The sequence below is a fragment of the Ovis aries genome, chromosome 3 (genome assembly GCF_016772045.2).
Source record: "Ovis aries strain OAR_USU_Benz2616 breed Rambouillet chromosome 3, ARS-UI_Ramb_v3.0, whole genome shotgun sequence".
NCBI classification, from domain to species: domain Eukaryota; kingdom Metazoa; phylum Chordata; class Mammalia; order Artiodactyla; family Bovidae; genus Ovis; species Ovis aries.
Window position 1 is genome coordinate 162,646,400 of NC_056056.1, and position 24,397 is coordinate 162,670,796.

Below are 24,397 nucleotides of genomic sequence, written 5' to 3' on the forward strand. Positions count from 1 at the left end.
CTGGGGTAAGGGGTGGACTATCTGCCCTGGGTGTCAAGGGCATCCTTGTCCCATCCCCCCAAAAATACCCCTTGAAATTCTCCAGATTGCTGCAGACACATTGTTTAGTATTGAAGTGCTAGGGTTTCAAGCCCAAGCCCATGCCTGAACTACCAAGTCTGTCAACAAGTTCTGCCAAACCTGGGATTTCAGGTCTGTTTCACACAATCTGCACCCAGATATAGTCATCTTTATATTTTGTCTTTAATCTACTGATTCCTTTTCTCCTCTCTTCCCCTCCCTTTCTCATTGTCTTTTTATATTTCTCATTCTTCTCCTCATGCTAGCTGTTGAGCACTCAGTCCTAAAGGTATCAGAAAATCTGAAAATGTAGGCGAATATTTATCATGTCTGCAAAGACAACATGAACTGTGAAAACCCAAAACTTTACCCTCCAATGTCCAGATTATAGACCTACTTGATTTCTTTGTCTTCATTCCTCACTTCCACCCTATTTGGGGTTCTTGCCCTTTGTCAGCAGGCAGTGGGCTGGGCCATAAAGACAGAGTCAGGAGGGAGGCATGCCTCCTGTCCTCCCACGGCACACAGGGTCCGCTCTCCCCAAATCCTCAGGAGAATGGAGGTCTCTGCTCCAGCCGCTCCCCCTGCAGCTTCTCTCCTAAAGTTCTCCCCTTGTTGGAAGGTGACCTGGCACCATGGCTGAGTCCTCACTCCTGGGCAGCACAGTGTTGCCCTCTACCCCTGATGCTTCCCAAGACTCTGAAGTCTGCTGAATAACACTGACATCTCTACGTCTATCTCAACAACTGAGTGGCTGATACTTCATGAAGATACTGGACGAGACCTGTTGGGCGTGATGGAGGTGACCCTGAGTCTACTGCCCCTGGTGCAGAAGGTGAGGGGCCATGCAGTTAGTCTCCAGCATCATGGGTTGAGTGTCCTTTGGAAGCTGCTGCATGTTCAAGTATGGCATGGAGACCTTTTCAGCCTCCATCAGGTTACAGCCTGAATGGATGGGTCCTCTCTCTCTCCCTGCTTCTGTGCTTGTAGGGCAGTGTTTTTCAGGGGTTTCCTCTCTGGAGTTTTAGAGACCATTCCTTCCAAGTCCCTCTCTCTTGCTCTGAGTAGGTCTTTCACTGGGAAGAATATTTTTATCTATTTGGTGTCCAGTTGGGTCTGAGGACTAAGAGGTTTGATTGAACATATTACTGCCTGCATGAGGGCCCACAGTCACACAGTTTTGGAGGCAGAATTGGAACTGAAATGATTTGGCTGTGCAGTCATTCCATGTGCTTAACTGCTACGTATATAGGTTTCAGGAGCCCTGTGGGGAGGGTGCCCATGAAGTAAGTAATCAAGGGAGCTACTGTACCTCAATTGCGGGTGAGACCCCAGGGTCTGCAGGGAGAGGGTGCTTCTAAATGTGTGGGAGTTGTGTCCACAGTCAGGGGCATATTCCTAGAGGAGAGTTGGCCATAGCATTACTAGGGGAAGAGAGCAGCGAGAGGATAGGGTTGAAATGTCACTGCAACTCCAACCTGTTTTGAATGCTTGGTGTCAGACAGGGGACTACTGTAGAGTCAGCATGACCAGGAGGATCCTCAAGAGTCTTTGAGTCCTTCAAGGCTGTAGTGTCAGGCCCTCAGGTCACTCCATGTCCCCTACTCAGATGCAGACCTAGAATTTAATGCTTGATCTGAAAACTCCAGATTTTCATATTCATATTTACATATACACACACACCGAGTCAGACATACCGAACCAACTGAAATCAAATAAAGCATCATTGATTCACTTTCTGTTTCAGTGGTATGTGTTCAGGATCACCTTGGGACTCACCCTTAGGAATCTTCTTCAGATGGTAGAGAACTTGTGCTGTTAAACCCCATGACCCTCCTTGCTGATCCTACACTGGGGCTGGGGTGGGTGGTGAAGGCTGCACTGAGATGGCTATCACGGCAGACAGTGTGCACCATGACACAAGGGCCCCAGTTCAGACAGTGCAGAACAACAGACGCTTTAATAGAAAGTGCAGTGAACACCAGCGCACGCTTTCAGCCTGGACCCTCCACGGAGCTCCTTTCCTTTTCCTTCCAGGCTGCCTCCCTTGGGGAAGGAATCAGGTCTGGTCTGATGGACTGGTGCAGGGGCAGGAACCCATGCTATGAAGATCCATGGTAGGGCCACAAGGAAGCTGTTGTATCTCTTACCCTAGGCTGTCCTCAGGTATGACCTAAATCAAATCCCTTATGATTATACAGTGGAAAAGACAAATCAATTCAAGGGATTAGATCTGATAGACAGAGCGCCTGAAGAGCTATGGACAGAGGTTCATGATATTGTATAAGAGGTGGTGATCAAAACCATCCCCAAGAAAAAGAAATTCCAAAAGGCTAAATGGTTGTCTGAAGACACCTCACAAATAACCTGAGTAAAGAAGAGAAGTAAAAGGCAAAGGAAAAAAGGAAAGATATACCCATCTGAATGCAGAGTTCCAGAGTAGAGCAAGGAGAGAGAGATAAGAAAGACTTCTTAAGTGAATAGTGCAAAGAAATGGAGGGAAACAATAGAAAGGGAAAGACTGGAGATCTTTTCAAGGAAATCAGCGATACCAAGGGAATATTTCATCCAAAGATAGGCGCACTAAAGGACAGAAAGACCTAACAGAAGCAGAAGATATTAAGAAGAGGTGGCAAGAATACAGAGAAGAACTATACAAAAAAGATCTTAATGACCTGGATAACCGTGATGGTGTGATCACTCACCTAGAACCAGACATCTTGGAGTGTGAAATCAAGTGGGTCTTAGGAAGCATCACTACAAACAAAGCTAGTGGAGGTGATGGAATTCCAGTTGAGTTCTTTCAAATCCTAAAAGATGATGCTGTGAAAGTGCTGCATTCAGTCTGTTAGAAAATTTGGAAAATTCATCAGTGGCCACAGGACTAGAAAAGGTTAGTTTTCATTCCATCCCCCAAAAAGGCAATGTCAAAAAATGTTCAATCTACAGCACAATTGCACTCATTTCACATACTATCATAAAAATGCTCAAAATCCTTCAAGCTAGGCTTCAACAGTATACGAACTGAGAACTTCCAGATGTACAAGCTGGATTTAGAAAAGGCAAAGGAACCAGAGATAAAATTGCCAACATTGGCTGGAACATAGAAAAAGCCTGAGAATTCCAGAAAATCATCTACTTCTGCTTCATTGGCTCTGCTTAAGCCTTTGACTGTTTAGATCAGAACAAACTGTGGAAAATTCTTAAAGAGATGGGAATACCAGACCACCATACCTGTCTCCTGCAAAACCTGTATGTAGTTCAAGAAGTAACAGTTAGAACTGGACATGGAACAACAGACTGGTTCCAAATTGAGAAAGGAGTACATCAAGGCTGTATATTGTCACCTTGCTTATTTAACTTCTATGCAGAGTGCATCATGTGAAATGCAGGGCTGGATGAAGCACAAGCTGGAATAAAGATTGCTGGGAGAAATATCAGTAACTTCAGACACTCAGATGACACAGCCCATATAGCAGAATGCAAAGAGGAACTAAAAGGCTTCCTGATGAAGGTGAAAGAGGAGAGCAAAAAAGCTGACTTAAAACTCAACATTCAAAAAACTAAGATCATGGCATCCGGTCCCATCACTTCATGCCAAATAGGTGGGGAAACAAAGGAAACAGTGACAGAAACTTTATTTTCTTGGGCTCCAAAATCACTGTGGATGGTAACTGCAGCCATGAAATTAAAAGATGCTTGCTCTTTGGAAGAAAAGCTATGATAAACCTAGACAGTGTATTGAAAGCAGACACATTACTTTGCTAACAAAGGTCCATCTGGTCAGAGCTATGGTTTTACAGTAGTCATGTACAGATGTGAGAGCTGGACAATAAAAAAGCTGAGCACCGAAGAACTGATGCCTTCAAACTGTGGTGCTGGGGAAGACTCTTGAGAGTCCCTTGGACAGAAAGGAGATCAAACCAGTCAATCCTAAAGGAACTCAGTCCTGAATACACACTGGTAGGACTGATGCTGAAGCTGAAGCACCAGTATTTTGGCCACCTGATGGGAAGAACTGACTCCTTGGAAAAGACCCCGATGCTGGGAAAGATTGAAGGCAGGAGGAGAAGAGGACAACGGAGGATGAGATGGTTAGATGGCATCAACGACTCAATGGACATGAATTTGAGCAAGCTCCGGGAAATGGTGAAGGACAGGGAAGCCTGGTGTGCTGCAGTCTATGGGCTCGCAAAGAGTTGGACACGACTGAGCCACTAAACAGCAACTCCTTCCACCCAGTGCCCGTTGTTTTCCTGACTTGGCAGTCGGAGCTGTGATAAACGTGGATGGTGAGGAGATGCCCAGGGCGCTGACCCCGGCTCCCTCTGCCCCTGCCCCTCTCACTAGCTCCACACCCCTCGTGGTCCAGCCCCGTTACTGGATGGTATCCTCCGCCTCCCCGTGAACCCCTCCTTGCACAGCTGTTCTGTGGTCCAGTCTTGGGTCATTTCCTCATTCTCCTGAGGGCTCAGCTCCCTCCTCCTCTCCACCATCACCTTCTTACAAACTGAACTAATTCCTTTCCGTCATTGTGGTTTACATCTCCCTGCTTATGGGTGGTCTGCACACCCCATTCCATGGTCCCTGTTCAAGTCAGTATTTTCCATCAGTCTCTTCTCAGTGTCTGAGCAGTCTGGATTCTGGGTGTGGTGCTGGGCGGGGCAGGGTGTGAACCCAGGAAGAGCAGAGGGCAATGAACCCAAACACCGCGGACTGTGAGCAGGGCATCTTCACGGAATAAAAGGGGAACAACCGTTGGAGCAGCTTTGTGTGAGTCCTTCCAACACCTGTCCCAGCACCTGAGAGAAGTCTCACCATTGCCTGTGTCCCTTCATTCCTTTCGTGTCCCCTCTCTTTGCCTCAAACACCCCCCACTGCTCTTCTGAACCCCTTTTGAGTCCAGAGAACTGTTTTATCAGGAGAGAACTTATTCCCTTTTGCCTTCTCCCGATCCTAGAGAGGCTGAGGGGCTTAGATTTTCAGGAGGGAATTCTGGAGCTGAGCCAGAGGAGGGAACCAGCTCAGAGGCTAAGCCAGCTGCCCAGGGTCACACAGCTAGTTGGCAGCAGGACTGGGTTTGAAGCCATGGTGTCTGTTGATTCTAAGTGTATTCCCTTGTAAGAATCTCCAATAGGTTAAGAAGACACAGGCCCCAGACTTGAATTGTCAAAAGGGAAGAAGGTAGTTGTGAACCATGAAACCAGGAATGTAAGTGTTCTAATGTGTGGGGTGTGAGGACGGGGGTTGAAATTTGGGCAGAGGGAAACAGGGAGGAGTGGGAGGATCAGACAGAGGTGGTTGGGAAAACTATTGTCATCCTTAAGAGGCTGTGTTGTAAATGCAATGACATCTGTTAGAAATGGGTTAAGTGTACCAAGAGCATGTATCAGGGTCAGAGTCAGTCACAGTCACTGAAGAGGGTGAACAGGAAAATCTAAATCACTATGGGAACTCCATCCAGAGAGCCAGAGAGCCTGGAGGCTGACCAGCCAACTATCATCGTGCATGTTCTTAATTTCTCCTGCCTGACCACTAGCCAGCCTCTGCTTCACACCAACCCCTGTGTGTCTGTCCCCCGGGAGCCATGTGGCTGTACCTGGCGGTCCTTGTGGGCCTATACTACCTCCTGCGCTGGTACCAGGAGAGGCAGTGGGTGAAGGAGTGTGTGGGGGACAGAGGTACCACCCACATTTCTTTTGTGTTTCTTTATTTCTTCTCTCTCTGTAAAGGTTGAGACCCCTTTTCAACTGACTGGGAATTCCCAAGGTGTTTCCCAGGACTTGAAGTCCCACCTGCCTTCTTCACCTCACCCAGCTGACAGAGGAGCCTCCTTCATCCCCCACCCCCACCTCCGGAACTTGAAGCTCTGCAGGGGCGGCCAGGGGGTGCAGACTCGCTGTTGGGTGGCACCTCTGCTCTCGCAAAAATACCTAGTTTCTTGCTGCTGAGTGAGCAGGGTGATCAGGTCTCAGTTTCTGGAGATGGAGTGGAAATAGCGACTTTGGCTGGAAGTCTGCTCAGTTGCCTGGTTTGTGGGCAACCGTGGAGCTGGGCTGTGTTGTCAGCACTTGATCACGTTCTTGCTGCTGAAGCATATTAGTCTGACTTGGATTTAAATGTTACCTATTTTGGGGGATGACACTGCGCTCTGAAGACTTGTCATAGGAAGTCAGAAAACTACTATACGGTCACTTCCTCTCTCTCTTTTTTCTGTTTTTCTTCTTCTGCTTTTTCTTTTTATTACTACAATTGTTCCGAGTTTTGCAAAGGAAGGAAAGAACTTTAATTTCTCTTATCTTACTAGAAATCTAAAACATGGTCATTGTGGAAACTCACAAATGTGAAGGGATTTAGAACAAACACGAATATCTCACCTTCTGAGGTAATATTAACATTTTGACATACATGGTTTTCTGTTGTCACATGTTAGTATCCTTTTCTTTACACTAAATGAATATCTGTAGATTTAGAACATTTCAAAAATTTCTTCAAAAGCATCATAGATTATGCTTGAGAAGATACTATACTTATAAATAGCATTATTTACTAAAAAGTATTTTATGGTATGATACATAATTATTTCCTACCTTTAATTCACCATATTCAACACAAATGATATCTCAGTAAGGTTGAGATGTTTTTACCCAAGTCCCTGCACTATAACTGTATGTGCTGATTGTAAATGGTTGGAGAATATTCTTCCTACAAGGCAGGCGTGCTTCTGAGCGGAGGAGGAACTCAGCTCTCTGTGTGGATATTTCTGGCACTCCTGCCCCAGCAACCCTGAGTGCCTGCTCCCGCTGCCCCTCACTGAGGCCTGTGGTTACTAAGTGTTTCCTTTCAGACCTTAAGATTCTCTCAGTTCCTCCCACCCTCTCCTTCCCCACTGTGTCTGTTCACTCTGTCCATGTCTCCATTGCTACTCTGCTAGAAGGTTCATCAGTATCAATATAAATTACCATATGTCGGATGGGTAGCTAAGGAAATTTGCTGTATGACCCAAGGAGCTCAAATCAGGTGCTCTGTGACCCAGAGAGGTGGGATAGAGTGACAGGTAGGAGGGAGGTTCAAGAAGGGTGGGACACATGTACACCCATGGTTGATTCATGCTGATGTATGACAGAAACCAGCACAATAAGCTCCAGGCTTGGTAGATATGGGGACCACTGTCTTCATGAACCCCTTATTATTATTGGAAGGAAACTGAAGCCAGAGAGGGAAGACCCTGTGTAGTCATGGCAAGCTGGCCTTGGGACAGCTGGTTTTCGTGTTGTGACATTTATTGTTTGTAGACATTTGCAGTTTCTGTAGTCCAGATATTCTCAGAATGGAGTTAGATGTGCCTTCGTGTGGAACCATTGCTCTTGATGTAAGAGTTGGGGGACTCATTTGACAATGTAGGTTGATTCAAGTTAGGTGGTCTAGGGATTCTTAAGAACATTGCTACGTAAGCTGATCCCTAAGTCAGAATGGTTGGAGGTAGAAATATACCTGGATTCTGTCTCCTTCTGGACAGTCATTAAATCAGTCGACTTGTTGGAGACAACCTGCTGCCAGGATCTGTCCTTGGTGACAGAGTGCATGAAGCATGCCCTGACTGCCTGCCACCCCCGTACCCGATACTCACCTGGCTGGGATGCCAAGTTCATCTACCTCCCCATGAGCTACCTGCCCAGCTTCCTGGTGGATCTCATGGTGTACTGGAGAAACCCCCAGCCTACTAAGGCCCTGTAACCCAAGACTGGGGTGCATTGCAGGGGGGAGTTGCGTACAGAGTGTGGAGAGGATGCGTTGGGGGAGGGAAATAGAGTGGAGAGCAGAGTGTGGAGTTCTCATGTCACCAGGACACCCATCCCACCTCACTCCCACCTCCTCCCCAGACTTCTTCTTGGGACATTACTTAGGACTCAGGGATAGTAGGAAGATGTTTTGTAGTGAGAAACTAAGATCAATAGCTCTCATCTGTTTCTGTTCCTTGATCAGCCTCTCAAGGCTCTGAAACTTATGGCCCTCCTGCCACCCTGAGGAATCTGCATTGTCTGGAGGGTGTGAACAGCTGAGAGGGTCCCGGCCTCCCCATCTTCTGGCCCTGTCCACCTCTTCCAGGTGTGCCTTGGCCCTGGCCAGTCTCCCCCTCCCACTGGATGGAAATGGACATGGGAGGTAAAAACCCTTCTTCCCTAAAGATACTTGTAGCCAGGAGTGTGTGTGGGGGCTGACCACAAGTCTGACACACCAGCCCAGATGCCAACTCAGCCAACTTTGGCTGGAAAGCAGTATCCTCCACAGAAACCAATTCTTGTTTTCTTCTTGAAATCATGATTATTGTTTATGTAATAATCATTGATTATTATAATATAATCATTGATTATATCCCTTAAAATAAAAGTTGAGATGTTTACCCAGGCCCGGTGACTGTGACCACTGCCTTGGGCAGTGGTGGGTGTGTGTCTGTGAGACGAAGAGTCAGGTGACCTCGCGGACGTGTAGGGGTGCGTGGGGCAACCTGAGGAGGGTCTGAAGACGGCAGTGAGGTCATCCCTTTGTCTGCAGAAGCGAGGGGCTAATGTGTCTTTCTGGGGCTTATCGTGTGAACTAGGGTCCCAGGATTAAGACAAGGATGGACAAACAAGGAGAGGTCTGTAAGGGAGAGGCAGGGCCCAAACCCTTCCCTGGGGACATGTAGCCTCTCTCTCACCAGAAGCTTCCCTGCGGTCCTCCTGCCATCCCCTCCTGTAGAATCACTACCCTCCATCCTTTGCCACCTGCCAGGTCCCCCAGCCCAGATAATCTCCCACCGCCCTCCAGTGGAGGAGCGTGAGAGTCACTTCTGGGGCCCGGTCTTATGTTTTCTGCTAACACTTACTGAGCACCTACTGTGATCAGAGCAGGAATTCCCCTGATGTCCCAGTGCTTCCAGAGACCCTTGCTCTCTGTGTGTCGTCTGCTGTCATGATGGTCTGAGTATGGACTCAGTGGAGAAGGTATTTGTACAGTCATACAGATACCTGGGCTGAGGGCAAATTGGAGTGGGAGGGACTTCACCAAGAGTCAACTAAAAAACTGAAACTTTATCTCTTTTTGTTCAAAACTGAGATTATGGCATGTTTACAGGAACCTTATTTTATGGAACAATATCACCATTTTTGAGTAAACAGAGAGCGAGGTCAGATGCTATAGGACCAGTGAATTCAAACCTGTTTTAAAGGCTTGGTGTCAGAGAGGGGACTGCTGAAGAGATGAGCGTGACCAGGAGGATCCTCAAGGATCTCTGAATCCTTCAGGCTGTGGTGTGTCAGACCCTCAAGGTCGATCCACGTTCTCCTCTTCAATGCAAATCTAGGGCTTCTTGCTTGATCTGAAGACCCTATATTTTCATATTTTTATTTACACACACACACCGTCGGACCTTCCAAACCAACTGAAATCAAGTAAAGCATCAATGATACACTTTATGCCTTGGGAGTATGTGTTCAGGAGGTCTGGACTCATCTCCAGCAATCCTCTACAGAATGTCAGAGAAATTGTGAGGTTACAAACCCTGACTCTCCTTGCTGGTCCTACAAGGGATTGGGGGACACAGAGCTACACTGGGATAAGTTCCATGGCCAACTCTGGGGACTGTGACTCACCGCCCCCAACTCAGACAAGGCAGAACAACAAACGCACTGGAAAAAAGGTGCAGGGCACACCAGCTCACATTCTCAGCCTGGACCCTCAGCAGAGCCCCATTCCTCCTTTTTCCAGGCCGCCTTCCTTGAGGGGGGAGCTAGGTCTGCTCTGATGGACGTATGCAGGAGCAGGAACCCATGCTATGAACATCCAAAGTGATCCAGAGTGCCAAAGGGAAGGTGCTGTCACTCTTTCCCTGGGCTGGCCTGGCCTTTGTGAGTTGCCTGTGGTCAGTGACTCCCCAACACCTCCAATCACCTTAACACACTGACCTATTTCCACTTTTTAGAGTCTCCACTTCAGACAGTGGAGCTGGAAACAAGCTTGCACAGTTTGCCCTCACTCCCTACCCCTTCCTGCTCCCCCATTTGTTACCTACACCACCTGCTCAGAGGACGTGTCCTGGGTGTAGAACAGGCAGTGGGTGGGGGGTGGCCTTATGCTTCACAGTGCTCCCCGCTGAGATGCTCTGGGGCTACACCAAGGGGTATGTGCGTCAGCTCTGGGTCACATGTGGGTCAGAGGTTCTGCCCTGGAATCTGGCCAGACTACCCCTCCGAGGACATAAGATGCAGAGATTCTTGTCAGTGAGTCTCCCTGACAGTATCTCCTCTGAAAGTTTTCTTGCTCTGGTCCCTGCAGATCCCAGGTGAGTGTCACCCCAGCCCCTGCCTCTTACTGCTCTCTCCCGACCTGCCTGTTATTGTACCCACCTGGAACAGGAGTTTGAAGCTCCTTGAGACCCTGCAAGTCATCACATGACTTTCAAGACTCACAAAAGGGAAGCTGATGGTGTGAGGAGTGGGATGGGGCTACTGCATGGACCCATGGGAATTTACAGTGAAGGAATTCATGGTCAGAGAAAAAAATCTCCTGTTTCTTCCAAGTAAAGAAACCACAACCTTCGTCTTTAACAGGGTTAGTGTTTGTATAAGACTTGCATTTTCCCCTGACAGTTTCCAAGGCACCATCCTCCACCCTGGCCTTCTTTTTCCTCACCTTTTGGGAAACCCCTGTGGAAGGGTCCTGCTGGTCACCCAGGAAGCAGGTAGAGGCTGCTTTCTGCAGGACCATCCTTTCCATTACTGCTGCAGATTGCCACCGGCAGTCAGCACCCTGCAGGTGGCAGTGACCACAAGAGGCTGAATCTGTCCTCCTCTCTGTGTTTCCTGGCTGCTGGGATGGGCTCCAGGGGCATTAGCACCTCTGTGTCATTGGAGAATCCTCTCCTTCCACCCAGTGCCCATCGTCTTTCCTGATCTGGAGTCGGAGCTGTGATAAACATGGATGGTGAGGAGATGTCCAGGGCTCTGACCCCGGCTCCTTCCGCCCCTGCCTCGCTCACCAGCTCAGTGCCCCTGGTGGTCCAGCCCAGTTACTGAATAGTATCCTCCCCATCTCTGTGAATCCCCTGCATGCACAGCTGCTCTGGATCCAGTCTCCGGTCCTTTCCTCAGTCTCCTGAGCGGGCAGCTCGCTACTCCTCTCCATCATCAGTTCAGTTCAGTTCAGTTCAGTCGCTCAGTTGTGTCCGACTCTTTGCGACCCCATGAATCACAGCACACCAGTCCTCCCTGTCCATCACCAACTCCCGGAGTTCACTCGACTCGCGTCCACTGAGTCAGTGATGCCATTCAGCCATCTCTTCCTCTGTCGTCCCCTTCTCCTCCTGCCCCCAATCCCTCCCAGCATCAACCCTCATACAAATTGAACTAATTCATTTCCAATTATTTAACTCCCTGCTTGGGGGAGTCAGCATTCCAATTAATGATAAGATATCAAGGTTCAAATCAGTCTTTTCTCCACGTCTGTTTGGTCTGGATTCTGTGTATGGTGCTGGGCAGGGCAGGGTCTGAGCACAGAAGGGGAGAGGGCAATGGAACCCAGCGCTCAGGTATGTGGACAGAATTTCTTGGAGATAAAATGGAACACCTGTTAGAGCAGCTTCGTGTGAGTCCTTCCAGCACCCATCCCAGCACCTGGGAGAAGTCTCCCCATTGCCTGTGTCCCTTCATTCCCTTCATGTCCCCTCTCTTTGTCTCAGACACCCCCACTGCTCTTCTGAACATCTTTTTAATCCAGAGAGCCACTGAATCAGGAGACACCTTATTCCCTTTTGCCTCCTCCTTCTAATCCTAGAGAGGCTGAGGGGACGTAGTCTTTTAGGAGCGAATTCTGTGAGCTGAGGGAGAGGAGGGAACCAGATCAGAGGCTAAGCCAGCTGCCCAGGGTCACACAGCTAGTTGGCAGAAAAGTTGGGTTTTAAAGTCACATGTGTCTTGATTCCAAGTGTAAGAATGTTCCTAGTCTAAGAGACCCAAGTCATAGCCTTCAATAAGAAAAAGGGAACAATTTGGTTGTGAACCATGAAACCTGGGATCCAAAATTTCTAACATGTTTGTGGCTGTGTGAGGACTGAGAAGGCAGAGGTGGGCAGAGGGAAACAGGCAGGAGTGCAAGGACCAGGAAACTGAGGTGGGAAAAGTACTGTCCTCCTTAAGGGTTTGTGTTGGAAATGCAGTAGTATCAATGAGAAGTGCATTAATTGTGCCAAAAAGCCAAAAGCAAGTACTGGGATCAGAGTCAGTCATAATCACTGAAGAAGGTAAATAGGAAATCTTCAGAACTCCATTCCAGAAAGTCTGGAGGCTGGCTGGCCAATTACCTTCGTGCATGTTCTTAATTTCTTCTGTCTGATCACTAACCAGACACTATTCACCCCAACCTGTGTGTGCCTGTCCCCTACAAACCCACGTGGCTGTACCTGGTGGTCCTCGTGGGCTTGTACTACCTCCTGCACTGTTACTAGGAAGACAAGTTTGTCTTCATCACGGGCTGTGGTTCGAGCTTTGGGTGCCTGCTGGCCAGGCAGCTGGACCTGAGAGGCTTGAGGGTCCTGGCTGCGTGTCTGACAGAGCAGGGAGCCGAGCAACTGAGGAAGCAGACAGCGACAGGCTGCAGACGGCGATCCTGGACGTCACCAAGACAGAGTGTCTCTGCGGCCACCAAGTGGGTGAAGGAGTGTGTGGGAGACAGAGGTACCACCCACATTTTTTGTTTGTGTACTTCTCTCTGTGTGAGGGGAGACCCGTTGTTAGCTCCTTGGGGAATAATCCAAGGTGTTTTCCTGGATGTGAGGTCCCACTTGCCTTCTTCACCTCACCCAGCTGACTAGACGAGCCTCTTCCATCCGTCACACCCACCTCCTGACCTTGAGTGTTTGCAGTTTTTGGGAGAGAGATTTCCCTGATGAGACAGTGTCCTTGTAGAATATCTGTCTGGTATCCCCTCCTGTCTTAGCAGAAAGTCTGGGTTTCTTGCTGCTGAGTGAGCAGGGTGATCAGGGTGGACTTTCTGGAGGAGGGGTGGAGGTGGAGGCTCTGGTTGAAAGGCTGCAAGGGGGTTGGAGGGGAGCACTGGAGCTGGGCTGTGTTCTCAGCACTTGATCATGTTCTTGTTGGTGACCCATAGGCATCCCACTTGGCTTTTAATGTCACTTACTTTCAAATAATGATACTGAGTTCTCAGGGCTTATCTAGGGGAATTCAAGTAACTACTATGGAGTCACTTTCTCTCTCTGCTTTCTGCTTTTCTTCTTTTCTCTACTGCTTTTTTTTTTTTTTTTAATTCTTAGAATCTGCCTGTATTTTGCAGTGGAAGGAGAGAACTTCAGTTTCTTTCTTCCAAGTGATGAAAGAATGATCATTGTGGAAACTGAGAGATATGCCAAACACTGAAAATCTCACCACCAAGAGATAAGGGCTATTAGTATTTTGATATACATGGTCTTATATTTGCACATATTTATCCTTTTCTTTCTACTATATGTAAATACATGGATTTAGAACATGATAAAAATTTCTTCAAAAACATCATAAATTGTGACTGAGAAAATACTACACATTAAAATAACATCACTTACTAAAAAGTACTTCATGGTATGATACATAATTATTTCCTACATTTTATTCACCATATTCCACATAAATGATATCTCTACACTATAACCGTGTACATTGATTGTGTCTTTGATAACAGATGGTTGAACTGTATTCATCCTACAAGTTAGGAATGTTGCCGAGCAGGGCAGGGACTCAGCTCTCTGTGTGGAACTTCTGGTTCTCTTACCCCAGCAACCTCAAATGCCTGCTGCTGCTGCCATGAGGCCTATGGTTGCTAAAGGATTACTTTAAAACCTTGGGATTGTGTCTTGGATTCTTGCAAGTGGTTTCCTTTAAGCTGGGTGAATTTGCACCAAGAAGATGAAGCCAGGGTGGCCTCCTGTGTGAGTGGGAGGAGAAGGTGGAGTTTTCTGGGGTAGGGGGTGAACTCTGTGCTCTGGGTGTTAAGGGTAAGGAGAGGCATCCCTGCTCTCCCCCAAAATAGCCCTTGGAATTCTCCAGATTCCTGAGACACATTGCTCAGTATTGAAGTGCAGATTTCAAGCCCAGGTCCTAGAGGTCAATACCAGGTCTGCCACTAAATTCCCTCAATCCTGAGATCTCAGGTCTATTTCACCCAACCAATCTGCACTCAGTTACGGTCATCTTTTTTTGTTTTTGTCTTCATCTCTTGATTCCTTTTTTCCTCACTTCCCCACCCATCCTCATTGTCTATGTTTCCTCTCTTTTCCTCATACTAACTGTTGAGCACTCAGTCCTGAAGCTGTCAGAAAATCTTGAAAGCTGGGGAATATTTATTAGTGTTCAAAGACACCATTGATAGCTCAGCTGGTAAAGAATCTGCCTGTAATGTGGGAGACCTGGGTTCGATCCCTGGGTTGGGAAGATCCCTGGAGAAGGGAAAGGCTGCCCACTCAGTATTCTGGATTGGAGAATTCCATGGACTCTATAGTCCCTGGGGTCACTAAGAGTTGTACACAACTTACTGACTTTCACTTTCAAAGACACCATGGACTGTGGAAACCCAAAACTTCACTCTTGAGTTCCAGACTATAGACCCACTAGATTTCCTCAAGCTCAATACCTGCCTTCATCAACACTGGGATACTTCTTCCTTGTCACCAGGCCATGGGCAGGGTGTGAAGACTGAGTCAGGAGGAAGGCACACCTCCTGTCCTCCCACTGCTCACAGGGTCTGGACTCCCCAGACCCCCATGGTCTGCTCCAGCCCCTCCCCTGCAGCCTCTCTCCTAAAGTCCTTCCGGGTCAGAGGGTGAATGGCACCGTGGCTCAGTCCTCTCTCCTGGGACCACACAGTGTTGCCCTCTCATCCTCACTCTTCCCAGGACTCTGGGGTCTGGTGAATAAACCCGGCATTTGCACAATGACGGCACCCAATCAGTGGTTGATCAAACAGGACTTTGTGAAGATTCTGGATGTTAACCTCTTGGGGGTGATTGACATGACCCTGAGTCTGCTGACCCTGGGGCGGAAAAGGAGGGGCTATGTGGCTAACATCTCCAGCATAATGGGCCAGCTGGCTCTCTTTGGTGGAGGCTACTGCATGTTCAAGTACCGCGTGGAGCCCTTCTTGGACTCCCTCAGGTAATGGTCTGCGGGGGGAGGCCCTTCTTCTCTTCTCCTCCTTCTGAGCACTGAGGCAGGGAAGGGGTTAAGGTGGGGGTTCTACCAGTATTTTCATACATCACAGACCTATTGACTCTTCCTTCTAGGTCCCTCTCACTGTGTAGGTCTCTTTGATGAGAAGCATGTTCATATGTTTTCCTTCCCCAGTTGGTCCCCAACCTATAGGGTTTGACTCAACTTATTCCTGCCTTGCAGGAGGGCCCATGGTTGGAAATTATTGGAGGCACAATAACGGATATGTTTTGGCTGTGCAGGCCTTTCACATGCTCAACTGCTATGGTATTTATGTTCTGGAAGCCCTGGGGGGATGTGTACCCCTTGAAGCAATTGGTCAGGAGAGTTACCCTGTCAAATAAGTGGTAGAGACCACTGGCTCTGATGTATGGGAGCTCTGTCCACAGACTGGTGGATGCTTCTTAGAGGACAGGGGTTCCTGGGGTGGGAGAGGGGAGACGAGGGATGTGGTATATGGAAAGACACAATGTGCAAACATGGTGATTGATTGGAGTAAGAGCAATAGGAGGTGACAACATTTAAGTGATGCTCTGCAGCACATTTGGTAGGATGCAGAGCTGATAGGCACGCGGTGTAAAATACTCGGGAAAATGGTCAAACTCTATAAAGAAGCAGTAACATCACCATGAGCTTCTCTCCCTGGCTTCTGTATCTCCAACTTCTGAGAGCTCCCAGCCCATCTCACCCAGGCCTGTACTGGTGTCTGACTGTTCTTTCATGTTCTTCTTGCACGACATCTCTAGCCATTGCCCCTCGTCCTGTCTATATTCCAGGAGGGAGCTCTCCTACTTTGAAGTGAAACTGGCTATGGTTGAGCCCAGTTACTTCCTGACCAATATGATCCAAGGTGAGGTGTTTAATGGAACTGTCCAGGCATCATGGGATCATGCCAGCCCAGAGATCCAGGAACTCTATGATGACAACTTCCTTGCTGACTGTGAGTTAGCTGTGTGCTTTGGGAAAATATTCAGAAATGCATCATTAGTGCCTCCTCCAGTCTCAGTTCCATCCTCCAGGCTCTCATTTACCCCCATAGTGGGGATATGAGCTCATCCTCAAGGTCTCTGATTGGTCAACTGGTGACAGAAGGGAAGGATCGAGGCTTCGTAGTTCTAGAGAACAGTTTCTCTTCAGAAACACTTTTATTTGGAAAGGAGACTGATGCCACAAGGGATACATCCCTGGAATCATGGCAAGGTGGTGTTGTGAAAGTAAGTCACTCAGTCGTGTCCAACTCTTTGTGACCCAATGGACTATAGAGTCCATGGAATTCTCCAGGCCAGAATACTGGAGTGGGTAGTCTTTCCCTTCTTCAGGGGAACTTCCCAACCCAGGGATCAATCCCAGGTCTCCCACATTGCAGGCGAATTCTTTATCAGCTGAGTCACACTGGTGTTAGCACCACCTTTTCTCAGGTGCCTCTATTTCCAGTGTGTAGTATATGTATTCCCTGGAAAGGTACTAGAGGACACTAACTTAGTGTCTAAGTGTATTTTTTGCTATGTGCTAGGATACATTGCAGTGATATCTATTGATTTGATATGGACCATGATTTTGGAAGAGAACAGAATTTTGGGGAAGTCAAGTTGATCTGGAAGTGGGAGGGCTGGAAAATGGGAATAACCAGGATGGAGTGTCCTTCTGTACAATCATGAAGACATCCGATTTACTGAAGCCACTGTGGGCTGGAAATCTGTCCTTGGTGACCGACTGCATGGAGGATGCTCTGACCACCTGCCACCCCCACACCAGAGACTCAGCTGGCTGGGACGCCAAGTTCTTCTATCTCCCCATGAGCTACCCGCCCGGCTTCCTGGTGGATCTCATGATGTACTGGGGTTACTCTGGGCCTGCTAAGGCCCTGTAATGCAAGAGTGGGGTTCATGGTAGTGGGAAGTTCGGTCCTGGGTGGGGAAAGAACACATGGAGGAAGGGAAATAGAGTGGAGAGGGGGATTCTCAGGGGACCAGAACACACATTCCACTTCACACCCCACCCACTCCCCAGGCTTTGCTTGCATCATTGCTTAGGACTTGGGGAAATTAGGAAGAGACATATTGTGCTTGAGGAACTGGGGTTGATGCTTACGTCTTCAGTCTGTCCCTTGTGCGTTATGACCCATATCAGCTGTGAACAGCCGTACTGTGGGGAGGACATGAGACACTGGGGCTTTCAGTCCCCTGTGCTTTGGCTCTGTCCACTTCTTCAGATGAATCTTTCCCATGTTCTGTCTCCCTCTTCCCCAGGATAGAAATGATGAGCAAGCGGATAAAAGCCCCTTTTCCCTGAAGGTGTCTGTTGATCGTGAAGAGTGACTATCAGACTGACCCAATAGTCTGGGTGCCAATTCAGTGGCCTTGGCAAATTTGGATATAGAAACCAGGTTTTGATCCATCTTGGAAACAAGAATTTCCATGGATTATTTTTTCCCTAAAATTTCATTTGAAAAGTTCACCTACTAGAATGCATGCTAGGGCTTCATGGTTAAACTGAAGGCACTTGATTTTCAAATTATTATTTACGACACACACAAATAGTACTAGTCTCAGCAAACCAAATGAAATCAAATAAAGCATCATTGATTCACTTTATGTCTTGGAGGTGTGTGTTCAGGAGGTTTAGAATCACTCCCATGAATCGTCTCCAGAATGTCAGAGGGCTTGTGAGGTTATAAAGCCCTGACTCCCATTGCTGGTCCCACAAGGGGTTGGGGGATGTGGGGCTGCACTGAGGTGGGTTCCACGGCCACCTGTTTGATCTGTGACACAAGGGCTCTAACTCAGACAAGGCTGAACAACAAATGCGTTGAAAAAGGAGTGCAGTGCACACCAGCTGAGTCTTCAGGCTGGGCCCTCAGCAGATTTCCAGTTCTCCTTCCAGGCTGCCTTCCTTGGGGGAGGAGCCAGGTCTGGTCTGATGGATGTGAGCAGAGGCTGGAACCCAAGCCAGAGTCCACGAAGCAGCCACAAAGCAGTCTCCTTCTCCTCCCCTTGGCTGTCCTGGTGGTTTTGATGAACAGGTTCAGTGACTCCCCAACCCTAATACCATCTCCTCCAGGAATCAGATACTTAGGACAGGAGGGGAGGGTTTGTCTGTCCATTCTGGAAGCTCACTCAAGTAGGTGGACAGCAGACAGATAGGGCTGGAAGCAAGGGCGCACAATTAGCCCTCACTCTTGGCCCCTTCCAGTCCCCTGTCTTCTAAGCCTCTCTCTCTCTTCAAAGGACTCTTCCTGGGAGATGAGGGGATGGATGTGGAAAGACCTGTGTCTTGACTGTGGTCCTCCTGAGACTGGGAGATTGCCACCAGGGGGCGACTCCCTGATCCTTAGCATATAGTCTTGACAGTTGCTGCCTTGGTATGTGGCCCAGCTGAACCTCCCAGGACCAAAGGTGCAGACATTTTAGTCAGTGAGTCTGCCTGACAGGATGGCCCCTGAAAGACGTTTTGTTGTGGGTTCTGCAGCTCCCAGGTGACTGAGAGTCACTCCAGCCTCCTGTCTCGGGTCTCTCCCGATCTTCCTGTGGTTTTCCCCGCTTGGAATGTAGTGTGGAGCTCCTGACAGGTCCCAAAGCCATGCTGTAACTTTCAGGATTCACAGAACAGAGGCAGATGCCCTGAGGGCTGGCACCAATCTGCTGCATGGCCCTGCGGGAATTTGCAGTTGATGATTTCATGGTCACTGAGAAAAAAATTGTCCAAGTAAGAAACCACAACCTTCTCCCTTAGCAGGGTTAGTGTTTGTATAAAACTTGCATGTCCCCCCAGCTTCCTGACAGTTTCTAGGGCACCATCCTCCATCCTGGCCTTCTTCAGCCTCACCCTTTGGGGAGCCTTGTAGGAGGGTTCCTGCTGGTCACCTAGGAAGCAGGCAATGGCTGGTTTCTGAAGGACCGTCCTTTTCATCATTGCTGCCATCTGTCATCTGAAGGGCAACCCCTTTTAGGATGACAGTCAGCTCCCTGCAGGAGACAATGACCACTAAAGGCTGAATCTGTCTTCCTCTGTGCTTGTTGGCGGCTGGAGTGAGTTCCAGGGGCATCTGAGCCTTTGTGTCCTTGGGGAAGCCTTTCCTTCCACCCAGGAACTATAGCCTTTCCTGACTCGGAGTTGGAACTGTGATAAACGTGGACAGTGAAGAGATGCCCAGGGCACTGACCGCAGCTCCTTCTGTTCCTGTCCCTCTCATCGGCTCCACACCCCACATCATTCACACCCAATCCTGGATGGTATTCTCTCCCTCCCAGTGAACCCCTCCATGTGCAGCTGTTCTGGGATCCAATCTCGGGACCTTCCTTCAGTCTCCTGAGTGGCCAGCTCCCTCATCCTCTCCATCCTCATCCTCATACAAACCGAACTAATTTCTTTCCCTCATTGTGGTTTACAGATCTCACTGCTTGGAAGAGGTAGCATTCCAGTTAATGTTTTTCAGGTCTCCAATCTGCTTTTTCTCAGTGTCTGACGGGTTAGGATTCTGGGTGTGGTGCTAGCCTGGGTAGGGTCTGAGCACAGAAGGGGAGAGGGCCTTGGGTCCAGGCATCCGTGTCTGTGAGCAGGACATATTCACAGGTTAAAAGGGGAACAATTTGAAAGTTTGTTGCTGAACCACCAAAGATGCCAGGATTCTTGGCTTCCGGAGGTGAAGAATTCAATCCCAGGCCAGAGACAAGGCTTGATTGCTCAGAGTTTTTGTGTAATAAAGTCTTATTAAAGAATAAAAGAGATATAGAAAGCTTCTCATAAGATATCAGAAGGCGGCAGAAAGGGTGCCCTGCTGCTAGTCTTTAGCTGGATGTTATATAGCTACTTCAGTTCAGTTCAGTTCAGTCGCTCAGTTGTGTCCGACTCTTTGCGACCCCATGAATCGCAGCACGCCAGGCCTCCCTGTCCATCACCATCTCCCGGAGTTCACACAAACTCACATCCATCGAGTCCGTGATGCCATCCAGCCATCTCATCCTCTGTCAACCCTTCTCTTCCTGCCCCCAATCCCTCCCAGCATCAGAGTCTTTTCCAATGAGACAGCTCTTCACAGGAGGTGGCCAAAGTACTGGAGTTTCAGCTTTAGCATCATTTTTTCCAAAGAACACCCAGGACTGATCTCTTTTAGAATGGACTGGTTGGATCTCCTTGCAGTCCAAGGGACTCTCAAGAGTCTTCTCCAACACCACAGTTCAAAAGCATCAATTCTTTGGCGCTCAGCCTTCTTCACAGTCCAACTCTCACATCCATACATGACCACAGGAAAACCATAGCCTTGACTAGACGAAACTTTGTTGGCAAACTAACGTCTCTGCTTTTGAATATGCTATCTAGGTTGGTCATAACTTTCCTTCCAAGGAATAAGCATTTTTAAATTTCATGTCTGCAATCACCATCTGCCATGATTTTGGAGCCCCCCAAAATAAAATCTGACATTGTTTCCACTGTTTCCCCATCTATTTCCCATGAAGTGATGGGACCGGATGCCATGATCTTCGTTTTCTGAATGTCCAGCTTTAAGTCAACTTTTTCACTCTCCTCTTTCACTTTCATCAAGAGGCTTTATAGTTCCTCTTCACTTTCTGCCATAAGGGTGGTGTCATCTGCATATCTGAGCTTATTGATATTTCTCCCGGCAATCTTGATTCCAGCTTGTGTTTCTTCCAGTCCAGCGTTTCTCATGATGTACTCTGCATAGAAGTTAAATAAGCAGGGTGACAATACACAGCCTTGACGTACTCCTTTTCCTATTTGGAACCAGTCTGTTGTTCCATGTCCAGTTCTAACTGTTGCTTCCTGACCTGCATATAGGTTTCTCAAGAGGCAGGTTAGGTGGTCTGGGATTCCCATCTCTCTCAGAATTTTCCACAGTTTCTTGTGATCCACACAGTCAAAGGCTTTGGCATAGTCAATAAAGCAGAAATAGATGTTTTTCTGGAACTCTCTTGCTTTTCCATGATCCAGCAGATGTTGACAATTTGATCTCTGGTTCCTCTGCCTTTTCTAAAACCAGCTTGAACATCAGGAAGTTCACGGTTCACGTATTGCTGAAGCCTGGCCTGGAGAATTTTGAGCATTACTTTACTAGAGTGTGAGATGAGTGCAATTGTGGGGTAGTTTGAGCATTCATTGACATTACCTTTCTTTGGGATTGCAATGAAAACTGACCTTTTTCAGTCCTGTGGCCACTGCTGAGTTTTCCAAGTTTGCTGGAATATTGAGTACAGCACTTTCACAGCATCATCTTTCAGGATTTGAAACAGCTCAACTGGAATTCCATCACCTCCACTAGCTTTGCTCATAGTGATGCTTTCTAAGGCCCACTTGACTTCACATTCCAGGATGTCTGGCTCTGGGTGAGTGATCACACCATCGTGATTATCCGGGTCATGAAGATCTTTTTTGTACAGTTCTCCTGTGTATTCTTGCCACCTCTTCTTAATGGCTTCTGCTTCTGTTAGGTCTATATCATTTCTTTCCTTTATCGAGCCCATCTTTGCATGAAATGTTCCCTTGGTATCTCTAATTTTCTTTTAAAGGATCTCTAGTCTTTCCCATTCTGTTCTTTTCCTCTATTTCTTTGCACTGATCACTGTGGAAGGCTTTCTTATCTCTTCTTGCTATTCTTTGGAACTCTGCATTCAGATGCTTATATCGTTCCTTTTCTCCTTTGCTTTTTGCTTCTCTTCTTTTTACAGCTATTTGTAAGGCTTCCCCAGACAGGCATTTTGCTTTTTTGCATTTCTTTTCCATGGGGATGGTCTTGATTCTTGTCTCCTGTACAATGTCATGAACCTCCGTCCATAGTTCATCAGGCACTCTATCTATCAGATCTAGTCCCTTAAATCTATTTCTCACTTCCACTGTATAATCATACGGGATTTGATTTAGGTCATACCTGAATGGTCTAGTGGTTTTCCGTACTTTTTTCAATTTGAGTCTGAATTTGGTAATAAAGAGTTCATGGTCTGAGCCACAGTCAGCTCCTGGTCTTGTTTTTGTTGACAGTATAGAGCTTCTCCATCTTTGGCTGCAAAGAATATAATCAATCTGATTTCGGTATTGACCATCTGGTGATGTCCATGTGTAGAGTCTTTCGTGTTGTTGGAAGAAGGTGTTTGCTATGACCAGTGTGTTCTTTTGGCAAAACTATATTAGTCTTTGCCCTGCTTCATTCTATATTCCAAGGCCAAATTTGCCTGTTACTCCAGGTGTTTCTTGACTTCCTACTTTTGCATTCCAGTCCCGTATAATGAAAAGGACATCTTTTTTGGGTGTTAGTTCTAAAAGGTCTTCTAGGTCTTCATAGAACCATTCAACTTCAGCTTCTATAGTGTTACTGGTTGGGGCATAGACTTGGATTACTGTGATATTGAATGGTTTGCCTTGGAAACAAACAGAGATCATTCTGTCATTTTTGAGATTGCATCCAAGTAGTGCATTTCGGATTCTTTTGTTGGCCATGATGGCTACTCCATTTCTTCTGAGGGATTCCTGCCTGCAGTAGTAGATATAATGGTCATCTGAGTTAAATTCACCCATTCCAGTCCATTTTAGTTCTCTGATTCCTAGAATGTCGATGTTCACTCTTGTCATTTCCTGTTTGACCACTTCTGATTTGCCTTGATTCATGGGCCTAACATTCCAGGTTCCTATGCAATATTGCTCTTTACAGCATTGGACCTTGCTTCTATCACCAGTCACATCCACAACTGGGTATTGTTTTTGCTTTGGCTCCATCCCTTCATTCTTTCTGGAGTTATTTCTCCACTGATCTACAGAAGCATATTGGGCACCTACTGACCCGGGGAGTACCTCTTTCAGTATCCTATCATTTTGCCTTTTCATACTGTTCATTGGTCTACTAGCAGTCTGCTAATTAAAGAAAGGATGTGTCTCAAAACTCAGAGAATGGCACTAGATGAGTCATCCAGGGGCAAAAAATGATTGAGATGAATCTTGAATAAAGGCAGATTTCCATATAAATATATAGTTTTATTAACATACTTTAGGAGAACAATGTATGAGTATTGTCAATGTACAGTTTGTCAAGATGGTTCAGAGCCTTTAGCGGGAACCGACTTGGAGACAGAGTTGAGGGTATACATAGTATATTAACATAGCTTAAAACAAACATTTCCATAAGAAAAATGCATTGGTTAGCTCAAGGTTTGAGAAAAGTTATGTTCAGGTGGAACCAGGTGTCATTATGGCAACACAGAATTTTAAGAGAAACCTGTTTTTAAATTTGTATAGAGAAGGGGAAAAAACATAACACTAGTTTGTTTCTTCCTGCCATTGAAGAGAGAGATAAAAAATGTCTGACACTTGCAGCCTATTTCCTCCGTTTGGAGACCCCTGGCCTTCCAGCCTGTTACCCTCTCAAACTGTTGGAGCAGCTTTCTGTGAGTCCTGCAAACACCCATCCCAGCATCTGGGAGAAGTCTCACCATTGTCTGTGCTCCCTTACTCCCGTTGTGTCCCCTCTCTTTGCTTCAGACACCCCCACTGCTCTTCTGAACACCTTTCTGGTCCAGAGAACCACTGTTAACAGGAGAGACCTTATTCTCTTTTGCCTTCTTCTTCCAATCCTAGAGAGACTGAGGGGACTTAGACCTTCAGGAGGGAATTCTGTGAGCTGAGTCAGAGGAGGAAAACAGGTCAGAAGCTAAGCCAGCTGCCCAAGGTCCCACAGCTAGTTGACAGCAGAGCTGGGTTTGAAGTCAGGTGACTTGATTTCACTGTGTTCCTTTTATAAGAACGAGGAGATCCAGGTTCCTGAGGTAAATAAAATAAATGTAAAAAGATGGTTGTGATCCATGAAACATGGGATGTAAGGGTTCTATATGTGTGGGTATAGGGGTGGGGAGGGGAGTTGTGGCTGGAACGAAATAAAGAGGAGTAGGAAAACCACGAAAATGAGATTGGTAAACTACTATCAGCCTTAAAGTTTGTTTTACAAGTGCAAAGTCATCTGGTAGAAATGGGTCAAGTGTATTTAAAAAATAAAAAATATGTGTTGGGGCCAGAATTTATATTAATAGTAGTCACCAAAGAGAATGAACAGGATAAGCCTGAGGACTCCATGCCAGACGGCCTGGAGCCTGACTGGCCAA

General features: G+C 47.3%; 1 pseudogene; it reads left to right on the top strand.

The window, feature by feature from the left end:
• Nucleotides 1-5,647: 5,647 nt before the first annotated feature.
• Nucleotides 5,648-17,166, top strand: LOC114113635 (retinol dehydrogenase 16-like; annotated as a pseudogene).
• The last annotated feature ends 7,231 nt before the right edge of the window (nucleotides 17,167-24,397 follow it).